The following is a 24,952-nucleotide window of genomic DNA, read 5'->3' on the forward strand; positions in this document are numbered from 1 at the left end:
CAATGATATAATCAACAAGCTTGAGCTGATTCATTTCTGTTTCACTTAGTGTCCCTCAAAACAGAAAATGTACATTTTTCTCAAACACATTCAGGCTCATTCGTACTCTTTCATTAATACAAGATTAACTAACTGTGTATTAGTATAGATAAGAAACACAAGCCACATTCACTGATGACAATGAAGTAAAATTAGAAATTAATTAATTAACTGATACGTAAATTATCTGTACCTTGAAAAAAGACTTCTTCTAATAACTCCTGGGTTCAAGAAAATAAAAATTAAGCTACAAAATATGTTGTAAATAAACAGCAGCAAATATTTTATATAAAATCTTACGGGATGCAGCCAAAGAGAGAGTCAAGAGACAATTTAAAGTCTTAAATATGATTTTTTTTAGGATATAAGAAATAATTAAAATAAATGGACTAAATTTTAAACTTAAAAAAAAGAAAAGAGGAGAAAGGAATTAATAAAGATAAGAGAAGATGTTAAAGAAACAGAAAACAAATAAATAGCAAAAATAATCACAAAATAAGACCCCATTATATGAAAACACTCAGAGAGAAACATCAAAAGATAGACATTGACAGGTATCAAAGAAAAAGAGATACCCCAAATAATAAGATTAGGAACAAAAATGAAACATACACAAGGGAATAAAGTATTATAAAAAGGAACACCAGTAAAAACCGGGAAATATCAGATGATACAGACACATTTTAGGAAAATGTAAATTACCAAATTTGGCTTAGTAGGAGACTTGAACAGACCAATGCCAGAAAATAAATCCAATGGTAGTTATTGATCTGTCTCTATAAATGTGACTGTTGTCAACTCTTCAAACAACAGGTACAGGCAATTCTTGTTATTTGTGGCAATTATGCTCTATAAAGTCACTGTTAACACTGAATTAGTGAATACTGAATTATTGCTCCTAGGAGAAATACAAGGTTAGTCCTCTGAGCCTTTGGCAACAACATTTTCACCAGCTGGTCAATACAGAACTTACTTTTAAGTATATTTCTGTTTAAAGATATTTTATTTAACAGATATTGTTGATACATTAACATTGAACTCATGACCGACTGCACAAAAACTTATGCCTGAATAAAATTTATTTCAAACACAGATTTTTCTCCATAAGGCATGTCATAACCTTCTTTGTGCTTAGGAATGTTAGACAGAATCCCAGCACTATACTTGGGAGCCATTTTAAACTGCAAAATCACCAACAAAAAGCACAAAAACACATGGCACTAAGTAGACCATGAAAAAGATACTTGATCACAGAGGGAGAGCTGAAGCAAGAAGGCAGAGCATCGCCTTGCTTGACTTCCCCTGGGAATGTGTGTGGAGGGTGACTCAAATTTTTTCCCTCTTTGCATTTGTTTACAAATGACCATAAAAGTGCTGCAACTATTCACTCTGGGGTTACAAATCAATTTTAGCTGGTAGGCAAATTCACAAATACAGAATGCACAAATAATGAGGATCCACTGTAATTTCTAATGTATCAAATTGCTCTAAGACATAGAAAAATATGAGGAATTAGGGCACTCAGTTTAACCCTGATGCCAAATTAAGCCGAGGACCACACAAGAAAATAAAATTATAGGCCCATTCTTTTATAAACAAAGAATCCAAAATGTTATAAAAATATTAGCAAACTGAATCCAGCAGGAGATTGCAACAAGATACTTGAGAATATACTTACCTGAGGAATTCAAGGATGATTCAAAACTAGAAAGTACATTGGTATATTAATCAACTCTTTAGGAGAATAAAACATTATTAACTCAATCATTGCAGAAAAAACGTTTGAGAATATTTAACATCCAATCATAATGAAACATTTTCTACAAGTTTCTCAGCAAACCAGGACTCACTGCAACACTTGGCCACCAGCCTGAGGATGAAGTCAACATAGGAGGATAACAAAGCAAAGAGACTTTCACTAAAGCAGAACTAGAACGTGACACTGTACCTGCTGCCACCCTGTCTTGGAACTTCCTGGCATGTAAAATAATACAATCTTGTATCATTTATGTTAATTTAATCATGTATCTCAGTTACTTCCTGACTTTTATGAAAAGTAAGACCTCAAACAGTCAATGATTTCAGATGATATGATTACCTACCTAAAAAGGAGAAAAAAAAAAGAATTTAATGCCATAATTATTGGAACCAATAAGAAGGTTTAATAAAGTGGCCAGATACAGGAATGGTGTCTAATAATCAATAGCTTGAATATCATTGTAAAGTTGGAGTAGACAAAAACTTTTAAACTCATTACAAAAGGCAGTACCATAAAGAAAAATGATAAATTAGACTATATCAAAATGGACCATTAAGAGAGTCCTCAGTGGGAGAAGCTATTGGCAATACATACATCTGACAAAGGACTCATATCCAAGATATATTAAAAAAAAACAACTCCTATAAAGCAATAAGAAAAAGATAGACAACACAAAAGAAAAATGAGCAAAGGACTTAAACAGTCACCTTACAAATAATATCCAAGTGGTCAATACATAATTAGAGAGGTACCTGTCTTCATTAGCATCAGAGAAGGGCAAAACTGAAGCCAGGGTGTGATAGTACTACACAATACTACAATAAATGACTAGAAATGGTACAGAATACCGAGTGTCAACAGGGATGCAGAATAACTGGAACTCTGGAATACTGACAGGTTATGTACTAAATTAAAGTGGAACTCTCATACACTGCTGGTGGAACTATAAATTGGTTCAACCACTGTAGACATCTGTTTGGCAGTACCTATTAAATTTATGATCAAGCTATTCCATTCCTTTGTGTGTAACCACCAAAAATATATAAATAAGTTAAAATGTACAAAATGTGTTCAAGAATGTTCATAGGAGTACTATTTGCAATAGCTCCAAACTACCCAGTTCCCATAAAAATAGGGTGGATAACTAAAGTGTGGTATATTAGCAAAAAAAAAATCTATTCAGAAATATGAATGTCAATTATACACAATAAAGATGAATTTTGCAAACGTTATGTGGGATGAAAGAAGCCAGGCACAAGAGATTTCATTATGTCTGAGTCCATTTATATGAAATTCAAAAATGGGCAGACTTATTCCACGGTGTTAGAAGCTAGGGTAGCAGTTACTCTTCGGGTGGAGTCAGTAATGGGAAGATAACACAAAGGAGGCATCTTTTTACAACCTGGGGACTGTCTTGAGTTTGTGAAACTGTATTGTGCTATATGCTTCACTGCAGATAAATTTTTCTTCAATAAATTCATTCTGCGAAAGACTACTGTGAAAAAACAAAACAAAACAAAATTTTCCTATGCATGATCAAGAACCAGTTAATCAATGTGTTAAAAGAAAATATTCCATTCAAAACAAGAATAAATAGTGCAATGCACCTGGTAACAAACCTCCAAGAAACTTTATAGATGCCTTTGGAAACAATAAAGAATTTTTTAGTGAATAAAGATATATACTATGTTCATAGGTGAGAAGACTCCCTGTAGTTCAGTTACTCAGGCATGTCTGCGTATCAGGCACTGGAATGTGTTTGAGGAAATGTTTCTGACTATGAAAGTGTAAAAAATGTAGTGAAAGGAGATAAAAACAAGCAAAAAAAAAAAAAAAATTACAAACAGGAAGCTCTTCTTCCAATAGTGTAAGTTGGAAGTATTCTCCGGCCAGAGAAAGCCAGATCATTTTTGTCTTGATTTGTAGGGACCCACATCTAGGAGGAAGTCTGTAATTTCTCTCTAGATAGCTATGAGACATTACAGATTGTCATTTTTTCCCTCCTTGAATTCATTATGCAATGTCATGTCACTGTTTGTCATAAAACAAATCTAAATTACAGTTAACACGCCAAAGAGGAAGGCATCCTTCACACACAAAAATGGGAAAGGTCTGTCACTCAGCTAAATGGCGAGGAAAACTAGAAGAGGCAGCATAGTGGATGAGGGAAAAAGACAAAGTCATTTTCTCTGAGAACAAAGCTAGTGAGAACCAGGATGCAGGGCTAAGAAATGTCGGGGGTCACGTGGAGCTGGATTTCTGCTGAAAATTTTGAATGTTTTGCAAACACAGACAAGTCCTTACATTATTCTTGTATTTTTTTAATTTGGAATTTTTGAAAAACCCAATGAGTAGCATCTTATATTGCAGAAAATAATGGAAAGAGTACTGTCAGTTCCTCTGTTCTTTGTTCTGTGATGGGGCAGAACATTCTCAAGTTTAATCCTCATAAAGATGATCCATATTTTGTACTAAGGTTGGGAATAAAAAGACAAAAGAAGTCTCTTCTTGCTTTTCCATTGCCAGTTAAGTCCATGTTTAATGATCTGATTCACATTTTATGACTTGAGTTTTTCCATACCAAACTTACTCATGACTTTGAGATGATTTAAGTTTCCTTATATTAGAACAAAGACAAAGCTCCAGAGGGAAAAATGTGTTTGGAAGTTTTAGTCCTATAACATTTTTATCCTTGAAACTAATCTAATGCAAAATGGGATTTCCAACAATGTGAAAAAAAAGCAAGCATGCTAAGAGTCCTAAAGATCCTCAGATTGTCAAAAAGGGAAAATTCCTTTCTTTCCCCCAGAGGATTGATCATCTTGAAATGCCTGCTCCAAATACTGGTAGCAGTGAAATAATCAGTCACCTGAAATAGTGCTGCTAAATGCTAGGGTATGTTTACTTTCTCCTTAAAGCCAAAGTTACCCAACTGTAAATCACATCAAAGACAACCTAGGGCAGTAGCTAAATATTCTGATTAAAAAATTCTTCAAAAGTCTACATACAATAATTTTGTTGAAATTTGCCTGTTATATGCATGCAATATTTTGTTGGCTTTAAATAATTTCCTCTCTATTTTCTTTTCTTCATCAGCTTGTTTCAGAGAATTTATGTTTTAAAAAATAGTAACTGAAGAATTCTATCCCAAATCACATGTCCAATTATTTCCTCATAACAGCAGTTATTTATTTTTCATTAAATTTTTTTCATTAAATTTTAACTAAAGTTTACTCAAGTAGTATATATTCATTGGGGAAATTTACAAATACAAATAAACAGAAATTTAAAATAAACATAATATCAAAAGTGGTCAACAAAAGATAGTCATAGTGGACATTTTACCATGATCTATTCAGATGCTTTTCTCTTCGTGTGAATGTGTGTATATGAGGTATTTTGGTGGGATCTATCTATACATATCTACATTTTTCAGTTGGCCTTTTCCTTTTTAAACTGATACAATATTGATAATCTTTCCGTGTGAGTATATATACTTTTACATTAGTTTTAATGGTTTTATTTCATGCTTCATAGTCCCTGGACTCATTTTCATTTTCATTCAACTTGTATATTCTTATTTCCCATCTAATTTCTTCTTTGACCCATTGGTTGTTCAAGAATATGTTGTTTAATTTTTACATATTTGTGAGTTACAGTTCTATTATTGATTTCTAGTTTCATTTAATTGTGATCTGAAGAAGATACTTTGTATAATTTCAATCTTTAAAATTTGTTGAGTCTCATTTTGTGGCCTAATATATGATCTACCCTGGAAAATGTTCCAAGTGTACTTGAGAAGAATATGCGTTCTGCTGTTGTTGGGTGGAATGTTCTATATATGTCTGTTGGGTCTAGTTGATTTATAGTATTGTTTCAGTTCTCTATTTCCTTATTAATTTTCTGTCTAGTTGTTATACTCATTATTCAAAGTGGGATATAATAGTCTTTAACTATTAGTATAGAACTTCATATTTCTCCCTTCAATTCTGTCAGTTTTTGCTTCATATATTTTAGGGTTCTTTTGTTAGGTGTGTATATGTTTATAATTTTTAAATCTTCTTGATGTATTGACCCTTTTGTCCATATATAATATCCTTCTTTATCTCTTATAACTTTAACCTAAAATCTATTTTATCTGTTATCAGTATAGCAACCCCAATGCTCTTTTGGTTACTATTTGCATGGAATATATTTTTTCTACCCTTTCACTTTCAACTTATTTGTGTCTTTGTGTTAAAGTGAGTGAGTCCCTTGAAGACAGCATATAGTTGGATCATTTTTTTAAAAATCCATTCTGCCAAACTCTATATTTTAATTGGAGCACTTAATAATCTATTGGCACTTAAGGTAATTAATCTTTGAGAATAAAGTCCGTTTTGTTTCCACCAGCACCAGGAATTCATACCAGGGTTGTGGGCTGCTGCCCTTAAGACTGCCATTGTGCTAGAGGGGGTTGAGTGGGATAAAGGTAAGTTACAACACCAGGAAGTTCTCCTATTGGGTTTCAGTTAACCCTTCCTTGATTAAACACTTACTTGACTGCTGTAAATCTAATTATTTTCTATAGTTCTCACAAAGTTGATTATGACATTTTTAGCCAGGCTTTTTATGGTTTCTCTTGAGGGATGGGCCCACGGAGTTTCCTACTCTGCCATTTTCACTGGCATTCTTTCCATTCTTTTCAAATATCATCTCCCATTATATCTTGTTTTAACTGTAATTTATTTAAAAAATATTGTATTTGTAGATATTTATGATGCTTTAAATTTGGATCTATTGTAAATAACACTATGGTGAACATTTTTATAGCCAGAGTTTATATAGCTTATTTCCTCAGGATAATTCCTATATAAGGAATGATGCATTTTAGGAATAAAAGGATGTAAATTTAGGGTTTTATTAGATAGATGACAGTTGTCATAACATTAGAAAAGGGGGGGAAAACCCAGATCCCTTGTACTAGTATACCAGGAGTCAAATCTTAACACCTGTTAGGATTTTGTGATGAAGGGCTTAAATGAATTAATATTTATTCAGTTGCACTCTGTTTGGCTCTCCCACTAAAATAGCCAGTTTTCAAATGTGAATTGCTGTGCATATATCAGGCCTCTAGTGCTCTAGTGTCAGTTGAAGTTGTGCATGAAACGCCAAAGGCCCTGTTGTACACTAAAGATATGACAGAGGGTCGAACCCAATTCCTTTGACTTGGAGGTTATTTCCATTAACTCCAGACAATTTCTAATATAAATGTGATTCCCAACCGTCCAGAGGCAAGTAGCCTAAATGACCAGATCATTCATCTGCAGAGTACCAACAGGACTCAGGAGCCATTGAAAAACTAAAATGTTTTAAAGCTTGGGGTGACCTGTGTCTATAAAGTTACCCTTCTAAATAGTTTGTGCTTAAACTATTAATACAGTACCTGTAGCAAACCTGTAGAATGTGTTTGATAAGTTCAATAAACCCCTCTTTCTCATCTAGCAACCCACCCATGAGTCCCTTCAACCTCTCTTTCCTGCTAGCAATGATGCGCGCCATACCTAATTCTATCTATAAAGCAAAACCATTTTGTCACTCATATTTTATTCTATACTTAGTAACTCTAATCATATAGTAGTCTCTCTCTTTTTATTATATTGCAGCTATTTGTATTTTATTCCTCTCTCCTTGTTCTTACCTGAGAAAAACCAATCACAAACATAATTTGAATTGGAAGACATCCCTATGGCTGTCTGTGCTTGAATTTTGACACTCAGGATCCATTATATTCTTCCATTTTATTACTTTAACATGATATAATTTATCTTTTAGTTGATTTTAACAAAATGGAGAATATTTGTGACTAGGAAGTCAAAGTGGAAGAAAAGTATATTCCTGTCTTCTAAGTATTGGGTGAGATCTGGGATTTTACATCCTATTTCTAGTCAAAAACACCTTGAAACCAATGGGAATTCTGCAGATGGAAAGACTCAGATATGCTGGGCAAATATTACCCAAGGGAGACTTTTAGCTGCTGGTGATATGGAGACCTTTTGCAAACCTGCAAAATCCTTCTACTCCAGGATTCAGTGTTGTACTGCTTAAACTCCAAATACTGAGGACCAAAGTATTTCAAGACCAAGTTTCAAATTCCAGAAGAGGGTTATAGTCTAGAGGGTTTTTTTTTTTTTTTTTTTTTTTTTTTTGGTGGGATTAAAGCAGTTGTCTTTTACATTAATTTCTTGTTATTTTTTTTTTCCTTAAAGAGAATTGATACAGAGACAAATTCTAAGGTAGGAATAGGACATGACCATCAGTTTTGTAAGGTTCTGACTAGCACTTGTTTGCATCCTTCCTTCCACTTCTTCTAACTCATACTTGACCATTAGCATCAAAATCAAGTTTTTTTTTCAAGAACATTCTGTGTGAGAATGGATGGTTATGCCTCCCAAGAGAAGGAAGGCATCATTTACCCAAACAGCCAACATTTGTACTGCTATTTATTACCCTATTCATTATTTGTGAATTGCTCTGTATACATCAGGAACTAGATTGCATGGTGATGGAAGAGGTGTGTATTATTTTCAAAGAATAAATGTTATATCAGAATTTTAGGATCAGCACCGTTTCTTCCAGCTTCCATGGAACTATCCAAGGCTATATCTCACACTACAAACAGTTACAAGTGAATTCAGTGAAAATAAGCATGCATAAATCTTGAATTCATTCAGATTGTACCCTGTGTAACTGTTAAAATTTGTTTTAATTTTCACTTTTCATTCAGTTATTTTGAAAACAGTTTTACTTCAGCTTTGGTCTGAAATGTGGAAGCCAACTGGCTTAGATGTGCTGATTGAGAGTGAAAGCATCTTATTCATGTGTAAAAATCTCTCTTCTATTGGATCAGGTGTTCTAGCAAATAATTACTTAATGAAGTATGCACTTACTGATAATTTTTATGGGTAACAGTTAAGAAAGGTTTACAGTATCTTCCCTTTATTCTCAGTTTCTGGTAGGGGTACCAGAATTTTCAAGGAAGGTTTGTAGAATCAGAGCTCAACCAGAAAAAGGAAGCACTTCAAGTCCTCCCAGGAAAGGGTATTCTTGCTTATCCAGGAAATTTCAAAATTTGGCTCTTTGCATTTATACCAAAACATTACAGAGATCTTTGTGTGGCTCATTCATCTTCAATAGTAACATTAAGATTTACTGACTGGACTAGCCAGAAGCAGTAGAAAGAAGTTGCCCACAATTCTGTTCAGCATTTTTGCCGTGGACCAAATGTCAAGTTAGAAAAATTGTCAGTTGTGAAGTTGCAGCATGCTTTCTCCTTACAAGTAAAGCCCAGAATGACATTTTATATGTTGCATTTCTGAGAATAAGGAGTTGGCATCTTTTATCTCTAACTAGGTTCTGGAATTAATTTGCTCTTTTTTATTTGCATCAATATATTTGTCTTCTAATGGCATATGTTTCATCAGGGCAACCATGTGGAAAACTTAGACACAAAGCAGTGTTTGTTTCTTGCAAGAGCAGTGTGAACAGAGCATTAATGTAATTCTGATGCCAGATAAAGTACTTTGTTATAGCAGAAAGCATAATAATGAAGAAATTTATAGAGGACCTGGATTTATTGGTCTTTGTATTTCTTTTATGGTTCGGTAGTAAATTTGGCTCAACCATTTCAAATAGCTGACTATCATGTGAATTTTTCTTGTTTTTCCACACTCCCCACCACCACCCAAACTGGGTAGCTTATAGCGATTTCAGAAAGTTTTAAAGATTTTGTAAAGGATTTTGTCATGCAGACTTGGTCCAATGGGCGTGCAGTTTATATCTTGAATGATTTTTAAGTGCAGGGAGGTTATGGTCCACAATGAAGTTCATCAGCCTTTGGGATACAGGATAGATCTATCAAATAACTTTTAGCAATACTAAAGAGAAGTTGTGCTTAGAAATGAAGATTTATGTGGTGATTCAGTTCTTATGGAGACAGTATAGGAAAATAAAGATGAAGGTTGTAACAATATTTTAATAGAAAGGAGTTAGGTTAGAAAGGCTAATCCACACATATTTTAGGATCGTAGGAAAATAGCAACAGTAGAGAGGGAAGATCAGTGGATGAAAAATCAGGAGACTAGATTCTAATGCCAATTCCACTGAACCACATAGAGCAAGTGACAATGGTGGCAATAATAATGCTTAACCAAATTATTTCATATGGCAGTTGTGAGATGAGCAGTTAATATATTAAGTAATAATAAGGTTCTTTGAAAATTAGAAAGCAATCATCAGTTGTCATTTTAGAGCAAGTTTAACAAGAGATGGACAGATCTTGCCTAATCTGAAAAAAAAAAAAAAAAAGACAAAGGTATACCTCCAATAATACATACAATTTGGCATTCCACTAAAATGTAAGTGGTAACACGGGTTAAATTTAGATCTGTTTCTTGTGGTAGCTTGGGTTTCCATATTAAACTTCAACTTCAATGTATCCTTTTACGCAGTTTATGACATCACACCTTCAGGTCCCTGGCAAGGATGATTGAGAATTACTGATGAGAGACTCAAATTGTAAACTAAAGGAAAATCTGCATCTTCATCTATACTATCTTTGTAAACTCAGCTATAGGGAAAGGTGGGGATGTGTTAGTAAGATCTTCACTCTCAAGCTGCTTTCTGAGAACTGACTAGCTGTGTGCTGGACAGAATTAGACCCCTGGCTAACATAGACCTAAATGGAAGGATACACAAATGGAATGAGTCAAATAGAATTACTTTTTTAAGGTAATATTATTACTTTCTAAGAAGATACTTCAGTTCAAAGTCTTTATGGATCAAGATAGAATAATTATCATTATTATAATAGTATTATAATAATCTATATAATAGATTAATCAAGATGTTGCCAAGTTGAGACTCTGGTGAGTCTACTTTCTTAGGATATGATTAATTTATATTTTGCTTATTAATTTTCATTTGTTTGTGTTCAAAGAGAGTTTGTTGTCTATTAAAGATAATGTCATGAAATCATAGTTTCACTATGAACTTTCTTAAACTTCTACTTTGCTTCTGTTGACTTATCCTAAATCCCAAATAGTGGAATTCAAAGCTCTCTTCATAATTTTCTGAACCTGAGAATGTTGGAGATTTAATGCATTGTCATATTTTATTTCTCCATAACTTGATTCCATGACTTTCTTCCCTTTCAACTTAGAAAAAGAATTACTTAAGAACCAAGAGAACAGTTGTTTTGACAATATTTTAATCCAACAGGAAGCTCTGTAAATATCCAAAAAAACCTCATTCCTTAAATATTGCCAAGAGTTTTTGCAGACCCAAGATACTGAGATAGATGTAATCAGCTTTATTTCCCCATCCTTTGGCATTCAAAGCTCCCGCTGTCTAAAATAAAATGTAATAAAAATGAAAAAATTAAACATAATCTTAAAAGGCAGGAAAAGAGAAATAGTGACTCATCAGTTGGGGTTGGAAAAGCTTAGTTGTTTATCTTGCTGAAACCTCTGTAATTTTTTATTTTTCTTGAATGGTTAGGTGGGGACAGTAGTATTGAAAGAGCATTATGAGTCAAGATTCTAGATTCTATTTTTATTTCCGTGTTCTTGCATCTAGCTGAATTTCCCCATCAACCAAATATTGAGATTCTGAATGTATTGTTGGGCAAATGTTTATATAAGCTTAAGATTCTTGGATTAAAGGTACTGTAAAGGAAAAGAATATTATTGTTATTACTCTTGAGAAATAGTTTTAGTGCTGATTTTGGCAGGATCTGGCTGCCTTCATGTTGGCTAGCAAAGAAAAGTCAACACAAATTCATCAAGCACATTCTCTGTACTAAGTACTAACAGCACAAGAGCTATCAGGCTGGGAATTAAGAAAACTTCCTTTAGAAACAGATAATTGAATATAAACAGTCTTTCTCATGAAAATAATACAGATAATTTACCTACACTTCATTAAATCCCTGGTAGAATGCTAGGCACTAATAGATACTCAATAAAGGCTTGTTGATTGATTTTCCCTCCTTAACATCTGGTTAATTTTATCCTTTCTCTAACTCACTTGAAGCAAGCAGAGTAGATTACTCAGGAAGAGCTTTTATAAATAATTATAATTTCTTTGCTCCGAGACTCACATTTCCTTCCAGAGAAATTTACAGGGTATGGCCATATATCAACAAGCTACATGTTTTGAAACATTTTCACAGAGATGAGAGTGTGAGGGTGGATTATCAATGATAAAGCTGGAGTTTCTGTAACCCAGATTTTCAATTAGGATGCCTTTAGCTACAGGTTAACAGGGAAACTCTATTAAACAGGCTTAAGTAATTTATTTTTTCCCAGAGACACAGTTTCTCAGGGCTTTAGCTCTGCCTCTCTGACATCTCCCCTAGCTCTGCAATGCTTACGTGTTGGGTTCATTCCCAAGGTGGACATCAGGATGGTTGGAGCAGTTCTGAGCATCACATCCAGATATAACTCTGTCCATAGGAAGTAAAGGGGCCAAGCATTCTGTGTGAATTTTTTAGGAGCAAGATTATCTTTCTCAGAAACCCCAACTCATTCTAGTAGACCTTTCTTCATAGATCATTGGCTAGAATCAGGTCACGTTCTTTTCCTAAACCACACACTAGCAAGGTGAATGGGATTAGCATGACTGGTAAACTAATTGGCTAGGGAAAGAATTTATACTGGGAGACTGTCACCATGAAACCTTTATCTAAAGGATATTTAGTTCCAATTCCTGTAGCAAATCCCCTAAGTACGTATTCCATAATTTACCAATCTACTCTAATTTGAATATCTTAAAGTTGTTAAACATTTTTTATAACCAAGACATTAAAAGCATCTAGTATTGAGAGTTTTCTTTATAAAATCTGTGTTTTACAGATTTTACAAGAATTAATCTGAAGGACAGAACCAAAAATTTGCAAAGGATTCATAGCTTTAAATGTTTCACTATAGGCTCTGGGACTTCTCGACTAATGCCACTTCTCAAATGCCAAGAGGGGGATAGGAAGGGCAGGGGGAATTGGTCATACCCGGTTTAGCTAAGACCTTTAACCCTTCTATGCCCAAAGCATTTTAATTGGTCAAATTAAGTACACTAGAGCATTGGAGAGGGACCTGGGAAACACCTAGTTTTGCTGTTTAGAGATGTGATCTCCTATGATCAAGACACTTTTCTCTGTTTGAGGTTATGCTTAGGTAGCAGGAGTGTCTGGGCTGAGATCTCTCATGCCCTTTTTAACTCTAAGAAAATATGATTTTGCTGTCCTTTAACTTCCACTATGTCCCCTTGGAAGGAGGCTGTAATAAGAGAAATTGCTTCAAAGCATGTAACCCATGAAAGAACAAATCCAACTGAACAGAAGTGGGCGTGATCATTCTGAAATAATTGAGTACATCCTCTCTGAATTAGTCCGTGACTGAAAGCTTTGTTATTTATAAGGTCCAGGAGAAATGCAGTGCCTGGATCTCAAATATCTTTATCAGTATGTATGTGGGAGAGGAACAGAGGAAAAGGGAGCGTTTTTTGTGAGACAACATAAATAAGATAATATAGAAAATCCTGCATTTTCCAACACTCTTCAGTTTATTAAGCCTTGCTATTTGGTCATTTGATCTTCACCACAACCTGGTGATGCAGAAAGAAAATATGTTACGGACTCCTTAAACAGATGAAAAGTATGAGACTCAGAGAGCCCAGAAATGGAAAGTGATACTGGCAGAGCCAGCAACAGAGTTGAATCTTTTCAATAGAGAAGTGTCTTTAGGGGCATCTACCTGTATTTTAAACCATTGAGACGCTCATCTTTGTAAGACGCTTTTAAATTCTAGAAACTTAGATAACCAGCTTCTAATAAAGTTTTTATTGGTTGGGATTCTAATATATTCATCCAATAAATACTTATTGAGTCCCTACCATGTGCCACGCATGCTTAATTATGTGTCCCTGTTGAATTGTGTTTATTCATATCTCCTAGATCTTCCCTCCCATTTGAAAAGCCTTCTGGATGGCCAAGATATTTTGATCTTGGGTTAAAATCTCTTCTCTGGATTTAGAGTTAAATGATTATTCTAACCTTTCTATTTTACGCCTTTAAAACAGGAAACAGAATGACTGAAGAATTGAGAGCAAGCCATTTGCCCCACTCCACACTTAATGCCTTCTTGGCAGGATACCTAGTGGGGCTTTTCACAAAACTACCTGCATAGTCAGAGACAGAAACAGTTTATGTTACTCCAGGGTCTTTCAAGTTGCCACACCTATTTAGCTATAAAATTTCTGGGGCAGGTGAACGCTGCTTTTTAAAGTTACCTTAAATACCACTATTTCTAATCTTTTAATGTATTATCAGTTTGGCTAAGCAAATTCACCAATTTGTTCCATTATTATGAATCCATGCTCATGCCAGGCACTTAAATAGAAAAGAAACTTTCAGAATGGTGATTTAACCCCTCTTGGTCCAAGAAAAAAAATACCCTGGTGGAGACTGGAAACAAGTCCTGGCAAGTAACAGTAAAACCAGTGTTTTTTACATAGACCATGATGATACTTGTAATTACTGTCACCTAAATCAAAATGATTAAAGTAAAATCATGTCCTTCCAGATGCTCAGCATACACTTCCTCCCAGTAAATTAAAGTCACCATTAAGCATCTGAAATGCCTATAATTTGAACCACAGCTGCACAAAAAGTCACTCAATTGTGAATTTGTTAGACCATATGTTATGGTACAAGTGTGGGTTTTCTTTCCTAAGACCCTTATTGCCCCCACTGGGATAATTTTTTAAAGAATGACATTGACTTGTGCTCATAGCTACTCCATGACTAAGAGGTAGCAGGTTAAATAATAATAATAAAAAACTACTTTGGCAAATAACAGCTTTTAAAAATAGAATTGGTCCTGTGTTTCAGGTTTGAACTGTAGAGAGAGTCTACTGTTTATCATAGCCAGCTGTCTCCTCCCCACCACCCCAACACGCACACATATACCCACCCCAGCACCCACACAACACACACACACACCATATAAATAGCACCAACATGTGGAGAGTTTATCATAAATGATCTTAGAATAATTCTAAAATCACTATTGAAACAACAGTTTCTACTTCTCCCCAAAAATGGAGCTATTTGCTAGGTAAACCAATTTGTTTAACTATGACCTGGTTTCCCTCAAGTGTCCAAACCTCTCTTTCAATGGAAAAATGGACCAATGGTGGTCAAACAACCAAAGAAATAAGGGAGACAGGGCATCTGGATAATCTGGATAATGACTCTTTGAATTACCAAATTGGATTGCACTTTTAACTGGCTTCAAAACGTTAAAAAAAAACTCATGAGTCTTCATGGTGATTCACTGAGAACTAGCAAAGAACATTCTTCTATAGATGCTTCAATCATTTTAGAACCCTAGAAATTAAATTGCTTCTTGGATAGGCAATCAAGAAATAAACAGCAACTTCCTAACCAGTTAGATCTGCTATGTAAAAATGGAAATTTGAACTGGTACAAATTCAAAACGAATTCAAAATTTAAAAAATTCAAGTATATTCTGATTATTTTTTCTTAGGAGGTGGTTTCTATATGTCAGATATATATATTTTATATCCATTTAGTCTGGGATTATGGTGAAGAAATCTGGGACTGACTGTTGAATATTTATCCTTCATGGAAGATGACTTCCCATCTAATATTTTGGCAAAATCTACGCCACTTACTGTATATTTCTAGGCAACTCTTCCAACATGTTCAAAATTTCTAAACTGTAGTCCAATAATCAATGATACTGTTTTTATAGATCAGAGACCAATTTTCATGGAGACAAAAACTGCAGTCTATAACAACAATACATGTTAGAGTCAGTTAAGAAGTTTCTGAAAATAATGCCAGTGCTTGAGTGCAACACCAGGGACAATTAAAATGACAACTTTTGGGCATGTAATCTGAACATCATTACTTTCTAAAAGTTTCCCAAGTAATTCTACTATGTAGCTAGGGTTGAGAACCTCTGATTCAGTCTACTCCATTACTTTATAGAAATGAATATGGGAGTTCAGAGAAGTTAAGTGTTTTGTTCCAGATAGCAGATAACCTAGTTGATATCAGAGTTAGGATTAACAACTATGTCTGTCTGCCTATGTGCAGCCCAATTTTTACATTGTATACAATGTCACCTAGCATGTTTAACTTTATTATCAACTCTTTAAAATGTCACTTACATACAATAAGTAATCTAATTTCTATTGCTGCAGATTAGTTTCACTTATACCATATCTATCTATAAATGAGGGGAAAAAATCAAACACAGGATGTACTGTTTTGTCCAACTTCTTTTGCTCAGCTGAATATTTTTGAGATTCATCCCTGTTGTTGCTTGTGTCAGTAGTTCTTCCTTTTTATTGTTAAGTAACATTCCATTGTATGAGTATACCAAAATGTATAAATACCCATTTATTTGTTGATGGATATTTAAGTCATATTCAGTTTAGGATTATTATGAATAAAATTGCTATGAACATTCATGTTAAAGTCTTTCTGTGGACATTTTTTTTTTCTGGGTAAATGCCTTAGACTAGATTTGTTGAGCCGTATGGTAAGTTTCTATTTAACTGTATAACAAATCGTCACACAGTTTTCTAAAGTGGTTGTACCAGTTTACACTCCCACCAGAATCTGTGAGACTTCGAATTGCTGCACGTTCTCATCAACACTTGGTAAGAGGTTTCTATTGCTACCATAATAAATTGCCACAAATTTAGAGGCTAACACAATGCAACTTTATTCTCTTCTAGTTCTATAAGCCAGACTTTGGACATGGATCTCACTGGATTAAAACTGAATCGTTGGCAGGCCTGTGTTCCTTTCTGAAGGCTCTGAGGGAGAATCTATTTCCCACTCATTTGGGTTGTTGGCAGATACAGCTACTTGAAGTTGTAGGATCAAGATTCTCATTTTCTTGCTGGTGGTAAACTGAGGACTGCTCTGTTTCTGGAGGCCACTACACTCCTTGGCTTGTAACCATCTTCCACTATCTTCAAAACCAGCAACCAGCGGTGAGTAGAGTCCTTTTCTCATCACATCTCTCTGCCTCACTGACCTACTCTTGTGCCTCCCTCTTCCACTTTCAAGAGTTTATATGATTAGACTGAGTCCATTCAGATAATCCAGGATAATCTCCCTATTTCAGTTATCTACCTTAATTCCTCTTGCCATGTAATGTAACATATGCACCGGTCTCAGAGACTAGGATTTGGACATCTTTGTGGGGCTGCATTCTGCCTGCCACAGTCCCTACCCTAGATATTTATGCTATTATTGTCATATTTTTTTTTACTTTCATATCTGTTATAAACTCCACTTGACAATGTTACTAATTTTTCTTTAAAATCAGTTGTCTTTCACAAAAGGCTACAAATTGTATGATTTAATTTATAGAAGATGTTTAGAACAGGCAAAATCATAGACAGAGAAGATAGTTCAGTGCTTTCCAGGGGCTGGGTGGGTGAGTGGAGGATGGGAGTAACTGCTAATGGTGTAGTGTTTCATTTAAAGGTGATGAAATGTTCCGGGATTAGATAGTGGTCATGGTTGCACAACCTTGTGGGTATATTTAAATCTGGTGTACTGTACTTTTGGAAAGGGTGAACTTTATGGTATGTGAATTATATCTCACTTGAAAAAATAGAGGGAAAAAGTCACTTGTCTTTGAAGGAAATTACATGAGGGGGAAAAAAAGCAGCTTTTTCACCAGTTACAGATTGAATAAGCTCTCTCCATGAGGAATCAACACAGTCGCCCTGTTTGTGGCACTCTGCCAGATCCTATACTGGAGGCTATAGTGAGCAGTCCTGAAAACGGAGTGAAAATGCCTGGTTGGACATTAGACTATAGATACAAACCCAGTTCCAAAAGAGTAATGAAGTTAATGTTTGAAGATAACTTTATTGTCTATGTTTATTTTAGGGTTCTTTAAGGTATATATATCTATAGATATATAGATATATGTATTTGCTAAAAAATATGTGTATTTGCATGTAATGGACACTAATCTCTAACATATAGACTAATGTATTTTACATGTATTATCACTTATTTTTCTTTCCCTATTTCCCTGACTAGACCACCACTGCAGTGTTTAAGAAAAATTGTAATAGTGTACATCCTTATCTTTTGTTTGACCTCAGGGGGAAAGCCTTCACTATCTCACCATTAAGTATAATGCTAGTTATAGGGGGTTTTTGTTTGTTTGTTTTTAGTCTGTCAGAATAAGAAAGCATCTTTCTATTCATGGCTTACTCCTCTCTAGTTTTTAATTATCTTAATAACTTATTGATTATCATGTAGAAACAATTTCTTGGTATCTCATATACAGAATCAAATTTAATCACTCAATTAATAGCAACTAACTTGTATGAGGTTGGTACTATTGTAGGTACTAGGACACAAAGAAAAATAAGACACAGTCCTTGTCCTGTAGTCAAAATGCTGTGGGGTTATTGAGAAGAAAGAAGGTAACTTTAGTTGAGAGGGAAGCAAGGAAGGATTCAGAGAAACTATTTGAGCCAAATTTTGCAGGCAGACAAGGTGAGCAAAGGATACTCTGGGTAAAAGTCGCAGCTTGGAGATGTGATAGAACATGGCATACACGTTGGTGGGACATGAGGCCAGAAGGAGAGGTCAGTGTAAACTATCAAGTAAGTTATGAAACTTGCTAACAGGTTTATACTGGATCCTGTGGACAAAGAGGGGGCATCAAATTGTCTTAGAAAGATCATTCTACTGACAGTGTGAATGGTGAAATAAGCATGAAGGAGGTTAGAGTTAAGAAACTACATAGGAAGCTAGTGATGAGAATCTGAAATAGAGGCAATTCTCTCAAGAGAAAAAGATAATATATAGTGAGCTTTAGGAAGTAGAAACAACTGAACAGATTGTCCAACTGGATATAGAGAGTGAGGGACAGGAGGAACCAGTGTTTCTTTCCTGGTTACCTGGATAACTGTGGGCAGTTTGTAAGGGTGAAGATGCTGGATTCAGTTCTGCATACGCTGAGTCTGAGAAAGGTCGTTAAGTGGGATGTCTGAAAAAAATGCTGAAAATCTTGGCCTCATGCTCCTGATTATGATTTAGGATCAGTTCTGTTGAAGTCTCTGATCCAGAAGATGGATTACTAAAATAAATCTAGGATTGGTGCTAACAATTTGAGGGATTTATACAAAGCTGTAGCTCCAGAAGGGCTGCCAGGCTCCATGCTTTCCCCCATTCAGCAGTCAGGGTCTTTAACCTACAGGTGGCATGGCCATCTGATAGTTCCAGACCCTTTAATCACTCTTTTCTGGGCTTTTGTCCTGAATTATTTTGACCTCTTACCCAGCTATCCTGATCTATGCCTAATTTTAACCCAAATACAGAAGAATTCCTTTGACATCTGATTCTGCTATCAATACAACCAAATAAAAACCCAAATACAATTCTAGGAGACTTAGAAGAATTATGCAGATAACTTCTGAAGGTGATCTTGAATGAATGCCATGGAGCTTAAAGAGTGTATCATGCAGCAAAATAACTTAAAATTTCTGTTTATCCATCTATCACTTCAAGGCCTCTACGTCAGCACATGAGCTGCCTCTCTCCCCACCTCATACTTTTTCAATACCCGCTTCTGCAGCCCACTCCTTGCTATTCTAGTCAGTATTTCTACATGGATAATATATGTGTACACACACACACACACACACACACACACACACACACACACACACACACACACCATGCATTATTGCTGACCTCAAAATTTTATCCTAAAGAAAGAATGAAAGGAAATACGCATGTATTAGGTATGTGTGTACTTAGTTGAAATGTAATAACTAAATACAGATTAGACACCTAGTTAATGATAGCTGGAGAAAGTAGGAATCTTTATGGAAACAAGAAGACTTGCCAGGATTTGGGCTTAAAGGATGAAGGAATTCTACTGGGAGTGGGCAGTGAAGATGGGTGGGCAGGAGGAAGAAGGTCATGCCAAACAGCATAGCTGTGATGCTGGGCTTTGTTGACAGAAAAGTTCTCTAAGCACATCAAGGAAGAACTCTTAACATATAACCCTGGGCTGACAGAGCCCCATCTTTTTCTATCTCATTATGGGTTGTGGGAGGAAATCTGGAAATTCCTTTTTGCTTGGTGAATAGTGTTAGCCACAGCTGGAAATTCCTTCTTGCTTGGTGAGTAGTCAGCCACAGCTGGCTCATGGTCCCTCCATAGTGAACAATGGTGTGTGGGAATATGGGTGTTCGGTGGAGCAGCTGGAGGAACCCTACAAGGTGATTGGGAAATCATGATCCTTCCTGTCTCAAGCACTCCTCATCCAGCTAGTCTTCCCCAGACCAAACTCAAATGCCAGAATTCCAAGGAGGTACCCAGATTTCTTTAGAAAAGGTCAGAAGGTCTCTCTGAGCAGTATCACTTGGGAACACCAGATTTTCTGTTTCCCTCCTACCACAAAAGGCTGCGGAGGGTGCTTACAGACTCAGATCTTCAGGATGAAGCTGTCCTCCACATGGATTAGCCCTCTTCTCTCACCCACTTTCACTCTCCCCAGTTTCCTCTCCTGTCATCTTATAACTCCTTCTTCCAGATCTCCAGTCTGGTGGCCACACCTACCCTTCAGGAATCTCTGTTGCTCCTCACTGGAGTTTCCCCCCTTATTCTTTCCGGCGTTTTGAACTGAAGTGTCTCAGGCTTTGCAGACTCCAAAGGGGAAGAAGTGTGCTCTGAATTTATGTGTTGAACAGATAGAAAGTACCTTGATTCAGTTTCCTTACCAGCAAGAATTGTGACTGATTTCTTCTGGCCCTAAGAAGCAAGCACATTCATCAAAGCAAGCATTCATTTCCACTCTCCACAGCCCCCCTGCCAAAGATCTCACAGTCTAGTCTCACATGAAGAAAGTATATTTCATGGGAAACCATGATGCTGACATCATACTGAGGAGCATTTGGCCCCATCCATTTTGAGAGTCACCACTTGAGTGTGAATGACTTCATTTATTGTGAATGGTTACAACTGCAACAGGTGGCTCTTACTCCAGTTAGATTCTTCGCTCATGAAGGAAGCAGACCAGCATGCATATGTTAGGTCTCAGTTCATTTTGCAATACTGGATGCCATTTGTTGATATATAATTTACTTTGCACACGTAATCCTTTGTAATTCTCACAGTGACCTAGCACATTTCATATTATTAAACATTTCACGAAGAAACTGAAGCTCAAAGAATTAGAAAATTGTCCAAGATCTCATAGATGGTGAACAATGGAGCTGATATTTGAGCCCAAATCTATCTGCCCCTGATCTTCTCCCTGTTTTGTGCTGCTTGTGCCACCTTAGCATGAGGTGAGCAGAGATGAAATCTGAAGAAATATCACAGGATTCTGGACTTTTTAACCAGATGCTTATATGCTTGTTAACTTGTTAGGGAGAAAACTAAAGCAGAATTCTTTACTCTTTCTCCCTCCCTCCATCCCCCCATGCCCTCCTTCCTTCCTTCCTTCTTTCCTTCCTTCCTCTCTTCCTTCTTTTCATTATGAAACCCCAAAAGTAATCACACAAGAATCAGAAATAATAGAGTGTAAAACTGCCTCAAACCAATGTCTGAGTAAAAAGCTATGAAAATATTCTATTGTTTTATGATCCCATTTAGAGTGAACATTATATTTATAGCTTTTTCCCTGAATACACATTAAGGTAATATTGAACTTTTGGTAAAAATTATGCCATACATTTGTGCTGACAGCTTGTTTCCTGAATGCAAATCTTTATCTTCTATTTTCAGCTTTCAATATTTTCTCCAAAGAAGTGAGTTAGGACATTAAAAAGTCCAGAAAGAAACGTGAAACAGATGGGACTAGATTTTTGTGGGGATTGACAGCCATATTGAATTTAATGGAAGCCGAGCTAGAAGGAGACCTAATTGGAAAAGCCATGAATCATACATAGAGAGGGTGCTAGTTTGGGATGGAATCTCAAGAATATAAACACCTGGCTTACAATTGTAGGTTGTCCTTGAAGTTGGGTGTTCTTTTTTTTTCTTTTGGCTCTGAGTTACACCAAAACCCATGCTCTTTATTTTTAGCTATTATCATTGAAATAATTTCAAACTTACAGAAAAGATACATGAATAATAAGGAACTCCCCTATACTCTTCACCCAAGTTTGAAGTTGGGTGTTCTTTAAGATGAAGTAAGAGAGGTCATAGGCTCTTACTATGATATACGGCACATATTTTCGGTCATTGAACAGTGCTGATATTTTTTGAGTTTAGTGTGTATTCCTTTTACTTCCCATCCTTGGCAAGTGAAGAGCCCAGGGCTCTGACCTAGGATGAGGTCCCAAGACCCATGGCTAAGGCACTGGTTATGGCTGTGGTCTTGCAACAAAGGAGAAGTAAATTTGGAGGGCTGGGCGGGACTGATCTCAGGGAGCTAGAGCCCACTGAAGTTTGAAGGATTAGCAAGAGGCTTGGCCAGAGTTGAAGTTGCTGGTTTAGGAGGCTGAACTTGGAAGCAATGCTTGGCAGACAGAGGGACTCTTTTCTGTAGTGTCTGCTGATAGTCAAGAAGAAAGGTATGGGCGGGCAGCAGGGGGTGGGGGGTGTCTGCAATTAGCGCAGGATGACACCACCAGCAGCATATAACATATGCTTAGACATATAGCCAGTGAAGCCTTTTCTTTTCTGTTTATTCAGTCCCTCCCTCTCAACTGGACTATTCCCATCAATATTTAAATATTAAATATCCTCTGGTCTCTCCTATTTAATAATAAGAAAATAAGCCCCATTTAAGCTGCTTTCCTTTTCATCAACTAGCCCTCCCTTTTCTCTTCACAAGGAAATTTGTCAAAACTGTTTATCCACTTTTTCTATTTCCTCACATCCTATTAATGCCTCTAAAGACACATTTCATTTTGGTCTTTGTTCTGTCACTCTCACAAAGAGCCATCTAATAAAATGGCTCTTTCTAGACTTATCTATGACCATCACATTGCTAAATCCAACAATTTCCAGTTCTCATCTTATTTGATACTCAGCAGCATTAACCCTCCCTCCTCCATCATTGATCACTCCTCTATCTTGAAACACCCTCTTTCACTGGCTTCCTCTCTCCCTCTTCCGCACTCTTCATGTTTGCCTTCCACCTTTCTGGCTGTTCTTATTCAGCTTCTTTGCTAGTTCTCCTCCTCCATCCACTGAATGTTGGAGAGCTTTTTAGGGCTCAGTTTCAGGCCCTCTATTTTTAATTTATACTCTTTTGCCAGACCATCTCATCCAGTCCCACAACCTGAATTAGCCGTGCTGATGACAGACCTCTCCTTTGAGCCCTAGACTGAAATCTAAGTGCTTATGCAACATCTTCTCTTGGATATAAGGACCTCAAACTCAATATGTGTAAGCCTGAATTCATTATCTTTTTTTTCACATACGCTTTTCTCCAGTGTGATCTCTCTCACTGAATGGCATGACCATTCATCCAGTTGCTGAGAAGCCATGTAAAAGTCATCCCTGATCCTTCCTCTTTCCTTGTGTCACATATCTGATTCATTAACAAGATAATAGAGATTTGTATGTCTTAAATGTATCCTAAATCTTTTCATTTCCATTCTCCTTTATCTACACAGTCAACATCCCAATCCCAGTCCAGACTACCATGATTTCTCACTATGGATCGCTGCAGTAGCATCCCAACCTCACTTTTACTAATTCCTCTTCATCCAGTCTATGTGTCTTGTCAAAAAATAACTGACCACATTCCTACCTTCCTACCTCATGTGTGGTTAAAGCTGTTTCAAAGTTCCTTCCTTCACTTCTGGGTTAAAGAGCACTATCCTGAACCTACTCCCTAATGCCATGTGCAGTCTGACCGTTACCTACCTTACTCCTCTTCTATCTCCACTCCTCCCTCTGTACTTTATTGTTCAGCACATGGCATCTTTGTGTTTCTTGATCCCTCCATATTCTCTCTTCCTTGAGGTTTTGGCACACATTTTCCCCTTTTCCTGGAACATCCTCCAGTCACCCTCACTTGTCCACAGCAGACTCTTGGAGAAGACCTGTATGCCCTTGCAATTCATACTTTGAAGAACTAAAATGCTGACCCACTCCCTGAGCTAAGCCTGTTGTGTGCTGAACGAACACCAGTTAAACACACATGCCTTGAGTAACACTCATGCCATTTTCATTCCTCAGGTATGTGACCAAACCAAGCTTAAAAATAAATTAAAGCAATGAATATATGCATGTTCATATATAACTGAAAAATTGTGCTCTACACTGGAATTTGACACAACGTTGTAAAATGACTATAACTGAATAAAAAATGTAAAAAAAATTAATTAAAGCAACATAAAACAATAAAACTTCCCAGGATTTTATTAATTTCTCCATATTTAACAGATTATTACAAATTAACCAAGATTTAAACTGTCATTTTAAACTAAGTAACTAGTAAGTTTCAAACAAGAACTTGTTGCACCGATATTTGAAACAATTCTGTATTTTATAGCAACATTTGCAATGAACATGATTATTATTGCTTTTCCTTAGCATACACTTTAAAATGATACTGATAAGAAGTAGGTAAAACAAAACTCTCAGCCTCTGGCCATCTTGATATCGCAAAAGTTGAAATAATAGATCTTGGTCCTAACAAAAGGCTTGAAGCAGGCAAGAAGAGCAAGTTAATGAGATCCTGTAATCTGATCTCGAGCAGTAGTGGACAGCTGTTCTCAGAGCCCTAATGAACCCTACACTTTTACAGATCACGGGCAGGCAGAATCCGACCCTGGTGAGTGAAGGCAAGTCCTGACATTGTGGAAATGGCTTTGCTGGTGTAAATAACAGGGATCTGTTATCATGAGATTACCTGTCTGTAAAATGCCTATTTATCTTCATTATGTTGCTTTTGTGGGGAGGGAGGAGGCGGTAAGTGTTAGTGTGTAAGAGGATGAAGTTAGGAGAGAATAAAGGCATCTCTGACCTAAGGTGAAACCTGCTTTAACTCAGTGGGTTTGTTCGACAACTGGATGGAGTCTGTGATGCTGATTACCAGTGCTGAACTCCCTTTAGTACTATAAGCAAGTGTCTAGCAA

At 36.2% G+C, this 24,952-nt stretch overlaps 1 pseudogene; it reads left to right on the top strand.

Annotated features, from left to right (window-relative positions):
* Positions 1 to 24,952, top strand: part of LOC106728792 — a 334,339-nt pseudogene that overhangs the window by 225,739 nt on the left and 83,648 nt on the right.

Source organism: Camelus ferus, chromosome 7 (genome assembly GCF_009834535.1).
Source record: "Camelus ferus isolate YT-003-E chromosome 7, BCGSAC_Cfer_1.0, whole genome shotgun sequence".
NCBI lineage: Eukaryota > Metazoa > Chordata > Mammalia > Artiodactyla > Camelidae > Camelus > Camelus ferus.